This window comes from Mesocricetus auratus, unplaced genomic scaffold (genome assembly GCF_017639785.1).
Source record: "Mesocricetus auratus isolate SY011 unplaced genomic scaffold, BCM_Maur_2.0 Super-Scaffold_100038, whole genome shotgun sequence".
In the NCBI taxonomy this organism is placed as follows: domain Eukaryota; kingdom Metazoa; phylum Chordata; class Mammalia; order Rodentia; family Cricetidae; genus Mesocricetus; species Mesocricetus auratus.
The window spans coordinates 8562297-8572795 of NW_024429216.1; positions in this window are offsets into that span (position 1 = coordinate 8562297).

The following is a 10499-nucleotide window of genomic DNA, read 5'->3' on the forward strand; positions in this document are numbered from 1 at the left end:
TGGACTTTATTATTCATCATTCATGTGGGAAAATATGAATTGGTATAAGCTTGTATAGTTCATGTATGTGGATCATGGAAGGTTGTATATGTCTATGGCTTAGATGAGAACTTTGTCCTCTGTCTCTGGTGACTTGTTTCTTATCCTGATATCCACAGCAGAATTGGTGACAAATGAGGAACGGGAAGGTTGTGTTGACTCCCCTGCAGAGGAAGAGGGGGGAGAAACTGAGAAGGGACCTTGTAAACAACACCGGCTTCTACAGAAATGTTTCAAATTACAGTGGCATCATAGGACAAAATTAGCTGGATATGCAGCTAAGTCAGTAGAGTCTTTGCCCAGAATTCACCAAGTTCTGAATTTCATCCTCAACATGGCATAAAGTGGGTAAAGTGGCATATGCCTGCAATCCCCTCACTCTGGAAATGGAGCAGGAACTTAAGGTCATTTTGAAATACACAATTATCACACTTTCAGTTACAATGAGTGTTCTCAAATATTTTCAAAGAAGAAATTTCAGTTATCAAGGACCCAAAACCATCATCAGCATCATGGTTCAGTTGCCAAGGCTGACTTCACGCATATGGTCCCCTTGATAGATAAGTAGGTCAATGCTAATATTGCACTGTGATGTCTTCCTTCTTTTAGAGACAAGTGTAATGTAGGCCTGCTTGACCTTGAATTCCCTTTGTAACCAAGGATGACTTTGAGTTTTGATCCCCCTGCCTCCATCTTCCAGGTTCTGGGAATACAAGTGTGAGTAACCGTGGTCATATTAAGGAGCATCGAGAATTAAACACAGAGTTCCAGGTATGCTATGTAAGCCACAACTCTACTAACTCAGCTACAACTTAGGGATTTATGGCACTATCCCCAGCTGTTGGTTTTAGGTCTTACTTTACAGCTCTGAGTAGCCTTTATTGGTCAACTTATCTCAACTTCTGAAGTTGTTTCTTCATGCTGTGCTTGAAATCTGGTGTGCATTTTGGCAATGAGAGCCTGTCTTAATCGGAAACCTAAATTTTCTTCAAAGATGTTTTGTTATTTGTCTTTCTTTTACTCCCCTTATAAAATGTTGGATTTGTATTTAGAGATCATGAATCCCCATGCTAGAAAATAGGAACTCCATGAACCTGATGTTACAAGAATAGCTGAAGTTTTCCAATAGTTGGGTGTTAATTTCAAAACTGAGATTATTTAAGTTAATATTTGATTAACTATATCACATTTGAAATGCGCTCACTGGTTGGTCTCTTTGTTTCTTTGTCTTAGACAAGGTTTCCCTCTGTATCCCAGTCTGATGCAGGCCAAGCCACTATGTAGCCTAAGATAAAGGTTCCTAACATGTGCTTCTGTCTATTAGTAGGTGAAGGTGATATACCCCCCCCAAAGTGTGAGGACTGTGACAGTTACTTAAGAAATGCAAGTTCATGACTCCCACTGGGAATCCTGGGTTGGAATGATGACCCAAGTTCAATGCCAGATCATCCCATTAGCAGGACTAAGGTCCTGGTGTCATTGAAGTTTACTATGGCACCATGCCAAGGTCAGAAAAGTACAGACACTTGCCTGAAACCACTATGGTTTCCTGACTTTTCTCCTCAGACACTGGAGTATAACAATAATGTTCTCCTCTCAGCCTCCCCATGCTGAGACTATAGGTCTGTGCTACCACACCTGGCACATTTCAAGCATGTGATGGTCATGCTTGGGAAGTAGCTATCATGAGTACCATGTAGTTCTAATCCATTATGTGGCCTCAGATGAAGGTTCATTACATCTATGTCCTTTAGTTTTTTACTAGGTGAAGGCTATATACCTCCCCCAAAGTGTGAGGACTGTGACAGTTACTTCAGAAATGCAAGTTCATGACTCCCACTGGGAACCTGAGTTGTAATGATGACCCAAGTTCAGTGCCAGGTCACCTGGCTTGACAGGACCAAGGTCCTGGTGTCATTGAAGTCTACTGTGGCACCCTGCCAAAGTCAGAAAAGGATAGACTCTAAGTCTGACATCAACATGGTTTCCTAACCTTTATCTTTCCTCAGTCACTGGAGTATAGCTCTGCTGCCAGCATCAGACAGGCATTGGCTGAACCTCACAAGAAGACTGTTGCCTCCTCTCCCTCACTCCATCTCTCTCTCTCTCTCTCTCTCTCTCTCGTAAAGTCTTGTTAAGAAAGTGAGGCCTGCCGGGCGGTGGTGGCGCAAGCCTTTAATCCCAGCACTCGGGAGGCAGAAGCAGGCGGATCTCTGTGAGTTCGAGCCTGGGCTGGACTGATAGCCTCCGAAACAATACAGAGAAACCCTGTCTCATAAAAACCAAAAAAAAAAGTGAGGCCTAAGGATGGGCATGGCCACCTATGCTTCTCATCTTTGCATTAGGAAGGCTGAGGTAAGCACCAATCCCTGCACAAAAAACTTAGCAAGAACTTATGTCCAATTAAATCCTTAAAAGTGTTGGTGATGCCAGGCATTGGTGGTATATGCCTTCAATACCAGCACTCAGGAGGCAAGGGCAAGTGGATCTCTGTGAGTTCAAGGCCAGCCTGGTCTACAGAGTGAGTTCCAGGACAGGCTCCAAAGCAATAAAAGAAACCATGTCTCAAAAAAACAAAACAAAATGAGAACAGTGTTGGTGATGTACCACAGCGGTAGAACACTCCCCTGATGTCTTAGTTATTTTTCTATTGCTGTGAAGAGACCCCACGACAAAGGCTGCTTACAGCACAAAGAGTGTCTTGGGGCACTTGAGTCCATGATCATCAAGATAGAAACCATGGCAGCCTGCAGGCAGTCATGGTGCTAGAGCAGTAGTTGAGAGTTCAAGTCCGTATCCACAAACACGAGAGAGAGAGAGAGAGAGAGAGAGAGAGAGAGAGAGAGAGAGAGAGAGAGAGAGAGAGCACTAAATGGGAATGATTGGGCTTTTGAAATCTCAAAGTCCACCCCCAATGGCATGCCTTCTCCAAAGGCCACACCTCCTAATAAGGCCACACCTCCTAATAAGGCCACACCTCCTAATTCTTCCCAAACAGTTCCACGAACTGGGGACCAAGCATTCAGACACATGAGTCTATGATGTCACTCTCATTCATACCACTGTACCAGGTACCAGGACTCTGGCCATCAGCAGTGAGATCTTGGGCTCAGTGGAATGACACTAGACTAGCATAAATGAGACCATAAGTTTAATCCTCATTACAGAGAGAAACGGGGTAGCAGTGGAGTGAAGTATGACATGTATGAAAATGACATATGAAATCCATTACTTTATATATTTAAAAAGTTAAAGTTGAAGAGGAGCTGGGGAATAGCTCAGTCAGAAACGTATCTGCCGCACAAGCACAAGGACCTCGGTTTGGATCCCCTGAGCCCACGTGAAAATCAAACTAGTAATTAAATGGACAACTGAAGAAGAAAACATCACTGTCTGGCCTCTAACATATACATGAGCACACACACACACACACTCATTCACTCACACACACACACATACACACACACTCACTCACACACACACACACACACGTAGACACAAACATGAACAAAAATTTTGAAAGAAAAACCATTTAAGTCATTTTGTACAGGTTTAATAGTGTACACAGACTGGCCACTAAGGATATGGTGATGTAAGCCATCTTTGCTTTGGTGTTCCCATTTGTAAGTCTAGGGACAAATAGTTGGAATTTCTTTTCTGCCTGGTCCCACAGTCGTTTAGCCCCAAATAAACACACAAGAGACTTAAATTGAATGTCAACTGTTTGGCCAATGGCCCGGGCTTCTTTTTGGCTAGCTCTCTCTCAATATTTAACCCATTTTTATTAATCTAAGTATTTCCACGTAGTCTTATCTTACCGAAGAAGGGTCCGGTATCCTATCTTCCCAACAGCTACTTGGGGTGTCCCCAGAGGTTTCTCCCTGCCTCTTCTCTACCCAGCATTCTCCTTCTCTGAGAGATCCACCTATACTTCCTGCCTGGCTACTGGTCAATCATTGTTTTATTCATCAGCCAATAAGGGAAACATTTACACAAGAGGACATTTCCCCCATCAGGGACAGAAGACCCACCCCAGAACTTCAGAACAATGAAACACACCAGGAGCCCAGAGCTATGATGTGCAGTGTCTTGTGGTTGGCATCCAGAGCTATGTCGCAGTGTCCCATCCTTCTGCCACCATGGCATCTCAGAATGTTTAGTTTCTCATTTAAATGTTTATTCCCATGTAGCACGAAGTTCCCGTTATTTTCCAGTCATTGTTTACTCACTCCTTCTTAGGGAGAGAATCAAACACCTCACAGCCTACAAAAAAAATGACCTCACAATTTAGCCAAGGAGTTTTGAAGCTGTAACTTTGTCAAAGCTTGTGAGTTGGTAGCCCACTCTAAGCAATCTTACCATCACCAAATTTTGTGCCGTTAGATGATGCAGGAAAGTTGGTAGAAATGAGCAATGTTGGGCTTTGTTTCTGAGACATGAGGTCTCATTTACACCATGCTGGCCTCAAATTTTCTTTGTAGCCTAAAACTACCTTGAACTGATCCTCCTGCCTCCACACGTGCTGGGATGGAAGGTGGACACCGCCACCGAGTCTACGGGGTGCTGGGGGTTGAACCGGGGGCTTTGTGGATGCTGAGCAAGCACTCTTCCAGCTGAGCTACAGCCCCATCCTTAAACCTCTTCTGAAAATAATCGGTAAGGTGACAAATGTGCACACAAGCAAACATTTTAAATTAGAGGACACATCTCAAATTACAACAAACTCCACTTCCCAAATGCTGAAATTGAATATGTACGCCATGGCACCCAGCAAGTGTCAGGTAAGGGACCATGTTTTTTTGGGTGGATTGTTTATTTGTTTTTTACCTGTAAGGTTCCATTTATCATTCTTTTCATGGATTATACCATCAGTGTCAGATCTGAATGTCTACCCTAGGCCAGCCACAAATGTCGCACACTTCTTCTAAGAGTTTTACAGTGTGGAGTTTCATTTTAGTTTGTGATGCATTTTTAGTCAATGTTTGCCTATGTTAACATGCATGGGTTCCTTCTCTGGCACACTGATAGCCAGTCTGTCAGCGACATTGGTTGAAAATGTAATTCCTCCTCTAGATTGCTTCCATAACTGTTAAAAAGCATTTTAACGTATGTGCAGGTCAGGGCTTTTCTCTGACATAAGGATGCCAATGATTGAGCCAGGGTGGAAGGCGCATCTTAACAAAAGCATGTTGCAGATTAATCTCCTGACCACACCCAAAAAAGAAGATGAAGGACCAGGGTCTCACTACTCACTCTGAGTGGGCAACAACAGACATGGAGCTCCCCCCAACTGAACCCCACCTCTTAAAATCCCAAAACCTCACACGGGGGACCCAGCCTTTAGACATGCTCTGTAGCTATTTCTTCCAACTTGAAACATTCTCTCCTGGAAGGAGAAAGGAAACACAGAATGGTATGCAAAGACACAAAGCTCAAAAACCTCAAAAAGTTACAAAACTCACAGAGGCCTCCCTGAAGCGATGGAGGCAATAAACAACACTGTTGGGAGGGAGGTGCTCTGCAGTGTAGCCGCCTGCATGTTGTGCACGGAGTGTCAAGGATGCAGCTTTGATGAACCATTGCCTATGCTGGGTGGGTTTGGGTGATACCACTGCCTTTGGATTGCCTGAGATCCTGTGAGAAACCTCCAATAAAATCATTGGTTCACCAAGCTACAAGGCTTAACAACGTTTGTGTGGTTCCAATAGACATCTGTTCACGACTCCCGAAGGGACATCTCATGACAGAGAACCACACTACAGCAAGCAGGAGGCAGGTCTGCAGCAGATTCCTATAGACAGTCTCCTGGCAGATTGATGAGTTTCCTTCATTCTTAGTTCGCTGTATAACTTAATGGGTCTCTAGTGTATTTTTAATGAACAATATGTGTAGTGCCATTGTATCCAGGGGAAACATTAGAATGCAGTAGTTGCTTCTCACTGTATCTAGGGTCACATCAGACTGTAACACCTGTGTCAAGAACAGGGATTGTTTTGTATGATTTATAGAGTTGATTATCTGAGGAGGTTTGATCTGTTGCATGACTTTAGTCCAGACACTTGGAGCAACTTGCATTATTAGAGGCTGCAAACAGTGCACAGTAAGGACTAAAGGGTGTGTGGTGATTGCCTTCAGAGGACTACAGAATAGATCGAGGGAACTTTGGAATGAGGAACCTGTACCACCCAAAAAACAACCTTGCTGTGACAATCATATACTTTTAAACAGAGATACAAAGTTCGGCCCATCAGAGGCTGGACATCCTGGCTGCTAAAGAGTCTAAACTGCATTCTGAAGTGACCCACCTTTGAACATCCCAAGCAATACAGAGCACCTGGCAAATACATGCATGGGAACTGTTTTTACCTACAATGTAACATTTTAATTTGTATCTAATGATTAAAGACATTAATTGGTATGAATCTAAAAGTAATTCATTTGTCCCATATGTTTTGCCCCCTTTTTCTCTTTCCCTGTCTTCTTTGGGTTAAGTATTTTTCATGATTCTATTTTGTAACCTAACTTACTAAACATAGTCATTATTATTCCTCCAAGGTACAAAGTATAAATCTTCAGTTTATCGGTGTCTTTATGGCCCCAGTTGGAGTACTAGTGGCTTACTCATTTCATTATTGCTTAGGGTTCATAGCACACACTTTTAACTTATCACTTCCAGCCTACAGCTGATGCCGTGTCACCCCACATGACACTTGAGAACCCTACTATAGAAGAGAACACCCTGGATCCTCAGGCTATTTAGTTCATTCATTTTACTGTTAAACATATTATGAACATCATGCAGAGAGAGGGCTGGAGAGGTGGCTCAGAGGTTAAGAGCACTGGCTGACCTTCCAGAGGACCTGAGTTTGATTCCCAGCAATTACACGGTGGCTCACAACTTTCCAGTAACTCCAGTACCGGGCACCTGATGGCATGATGCGGTGCACAGACATACCTGTAGGCAACCACTCATACACATAAAACAGGATTTTTAAAAGTCGAACTTCTCCATGGAGAAATGCATCTCCCACCCCTCACCAAAAACTTCCCATTTGCCATAATCAGAGATCATTTCAGAAAGGCACCCATAGTGGAATGCAGAGATCAACTGACTGTGGGCTGCCTGTCCCCAGTAAATAAACTTACAATATAACTGCTTTTTTATAATTCCCTTCAGCTCAGGGAATGTCACAGAAACACTGTAAGACTCAGAGGACCAAGACTGATGCTTCAAGATAATCTCTTCTAGAAGAATAAAGAGAGGAAGAAAGTGAAGAGAGAGAAGAAACTACATTGAGTCCCATCAGCCAGAGTAGCCAAGATCAACACAGCAGATGACAGCAGATGCTGGCAGGGATCCAGGAAGTGGGGAACACTTATGCATGGCCGATGTGACTGCAAACTGGTACAGTCACTATGGGAATCACTGTGGCTGTTTTTCAAAAATCTAAAAGCAGGTCTACTACAAGACTCCAGCTACATGTGCCCAAGTGACTCAACATCTTACTACAAAGACCTTTGCTCATCCATGTCCATCACTGATCTATTCATAACAGCCAGAAATTGGAAATACCCTAGATGCCCACTGAGCGGTGAGTGGATAATGAGAATGAGATTCATTTACACAATGGAATATTTTTGGTGGATGATAAAAATGAAATTACAAGATGTTTACATAACTACATGGACCTAGTAATGACCATCCGGGGTGCAGTAAAGTAGACCCAGAAAGACCAACATTGTATGTGTTTTCTTCTGTGTGGCTTTTATGCTTCAGATAGGGGTGTTTCGTTTAGCAGTTAAGTAGCTGCTAAGGGACCAGGGGGGAAGAGGGGATCTTCCAAGGAAGGGGATGTAGCATATAGTGTTAGAAAGAAGCAAATGAAAATTGTAAGGAGAATAATGAACGGGGAAGGAGTGGTAGGACAGAGTGTGGTTCTTTTGTTTAAATTCAGGCGGGATGGAACACGAACGGGAAGACTCATTAGCCCACGTGGAGTTCATTAGAGGGAAAGGAAAGAAGAAAAGGGGGAAGGGGAAGAGGAAAAGGAAATGGAAAAGAGGGGCAGAGAAAGGAGAGAGAGGGGGCAAAGGGAGAGCGAGAGAGGAGAGAGAGGAAAGAGAGGGGAGAGAGAGACAGAGAGAGAGAGAGCATGTGGAGGTGCTCACTTAAAAGGGGAAGCTTGCACATGCCACCTGAGTCCTTAGGAAGCCCGGTGATTTGTGACGTAGCCATGATGTGACCAGGCAACACAGGGCTCTTTGCCTAAGTATCTGCCTGAATGCAAACATGCGCATCTCACACATGGTTAGGGGGCGGGGTCAGCAAATGTCGGGTACCAACACAGAGTAGAGGGGGAATGAGAGGAAGGATAATTAACACTAAATACCTTTTGGAAAGCCTACTACTGAGATTCCTGGTCTTCTTCTCCACCCTTGAGATCAGGTAAATCAGGCCCTGTACCCATGCCTCCCTTCCAATACCTGGGGAATGCCACTGAGCCTCCCCTCCCAGTAGGAGCAAAAGTACCCCAGATTCCTGGTCTTCTTTTCTACCTATGGAATCAGGACTAGGACCAGGAAGAGGAGAACTACCAGAGTACTGGACTTGCTTGCACCCACCGAAAGGGAACTCTGGTCCCCTAACCAACAGGCTAGGAAGAAGCTCTTTCTACACCCACTAGAAGAAGAGATGGGACGGACACAATACAAAAACACACTCAGCAACAGAAAAACAAATATGACACCACCAGATTCTAGAGACTCTACACCAGCAAGACTCCAACATTCCAATGCAAATGAAGCATTAAAAACAACTTCATGAAAATGATAGAGGCCCTCAAAGAGGATATGGGAAAATCCCTTAAAGAAATGGAAGAAAAAACCCAAAAACTGCAACAAATGGAGGAAAAGACAAAGCAAAAATTGCAAGAAAAAATTCAAAGAGTGCAAGGGTTGAAAACTGAAATAGAGACAATAAAAAAACACAGTCTGAATGAAGGCTGGAAATAGAAAAGCTGGGCAAATGGTCAGGTACTACAGAAACAAGTATAACCAACAGAATACAAGAGATGGAAGAGAGAATCTCAGGTACTGAAGATACACTAGGAGAAATAGAGTCATCGACCAAAGAAAATCCAACCAATCCCTAACAGAAAATATGGGACACCATGAAAAGACCAAACCTAAGAATAATAGGAATAGAAGAAGGAGAAGAAAACCACCTCAAAGGGTCAGAAAACATATTCAACAAAATCATAGAAGAAAACTTTCCCAACCTAAAGAAAGACATATCAATGAAAGTACAAGAAGCTTACAGAACACCAAATAGAGTGGACCACAAAAGGAGGTCACCTCACCACATAATAGTAAAAACCCCGAACATACAGAATAAAGGAAGAATATTAAGAGCAGCAAGGGAAAAAGGCCAACTAACACACAAAGCAAACCTATCAGAATCACACCTGATTTCTCCATAGAAACTCTGAAAGCCAGAAGGTCCTGGATAGATATTCTACCAACACTAAGAGACCAAGGATGCCAGCCCAGAGTGCTATACACAGCAAAACTTTCATTCATTAAAGAGAGAGAAAACAGTATATTCCATGAAAAACAAGATTTAAGCAATATGCATCCACTAACCCAGCCCTACAGAAAATTCTGGAAGGAAAACTCAACCCAAGGAAGTTAACTACAACCAGAAAAGCATAGGCATTAGATAATCCCACCTTAGCAACAGCCAAAAGAAAAAAGTGGTAGAAATCCACAAATAATTCGAACAACAACAACCATTCCAAAACAAACAAGAATGAGCAATCAATGGTCATTAATATCCCTCAATATTAATGGTCTTAACTTGCCCATAAAAAGACACAGGCTAACAGAATGGATTTAAAGACAGACCACATCCTTTTGCAGTATACAAGAAATACACCTCAGATTCAAAGACAGACATTATCTAAGAGTTAAGGGTTGGGAAAGATTTTCCAATCAAATGGACCCAAGAAACAAGCAGGGGTAGCACCTATTATCTAACAAACTAGACTTTAAAATAAAATCAATCAAAAGAGATGAAGGAGATCATTTCATACTCATCACAGGAGAAATCCACCAAGATAAAATTTCAATTCTGAACATCTATCCCCCAAATAGAAAGGCATCCACATTCGTAAAAGAAACATTACTAAAACTCAAATCACATATAAAGTCCCAACACTTATAATGGGAGACTACAACACCCCACTCTCACCACTAGACAGGACTACCAGACAGAAACTTAACAAAGAAGCAAAGTAAATAATAGAAGTTATGACCCAATTGGGATTAACAGACATCTATAGAATATTGCATCCAAATAAAAAAGAATATACCGGGCCGGGCGTTGGTGGCGCACGCCTTTAATCCCAGCACTCGGGAGGCAGAGGCAGGCGGATCTCTGTGAGTTCGAGGCCAGCCTGGTC